Source organism: Oryzias melastigma, linkage group LG12 (genome assembly GCF_002922805.2).
Source record: "Oryzias melastigma strain HK-1 linkage group LG12, ASM292280v2, whole genome shotgun sequence".
Taxonomy (NCBI): Eukaryota; Metazoa; Chordata; class Actinopteri; order Beloniformes; family Adrianichthyidae; genus Oryzias; species Oryzias melastigma.
In genome coordinates this window covers 13197102-13197401 of record NC_050523.1, presented here as the reverse complement: position 1 = coordinate 13197401, position 300 = coordinate 13197102, and the positions used below count along the sequence as shown (strand labels likewise).

At 37.7% G+C, this 300-nt stretch overlaps 1 protein-coding gene across 1 annotated transcript in view; it reads left to right on the top strand.

The window, feature by feature from the left end:
• The window catches only part of LOC112163448 (WD repeat-containing protein 70), a 39211-nt gene that overhangs the window by 17270 nt on the left and 21641 nt on the right, over positions 1-300 (top strand). The gene's annotated exons all lie outside the window — the stretch shown is intronic.

The window sequence follows — 300 nt, the reverse complement described above, 5'->3', positions numbered from 1 at the left end:
CATTAACTATGCAGCATTTTTACACATGTGCCAATCCCAGACTGGGATGTTTAAACCTGTTTGGAATTTTTAGGATGTTGTGTAAAAAAAAAATCCAAAAAGCTTCCTGTCTGTTGATCTCTAGAACAAAGAACAAAAATATTGCATTTCAAATGGAAATCACGATTTATGCTTTTTAAAATTAGCATTGTAGGACTTGGTCTAATATTGTGTCTCAAAATAGCCAATTATGTAACTGAATGTGTCATGACAGAGTTGAATTGCACAGAAGTTGCTGGAGGGGCCACCCCCCCCCCCCCC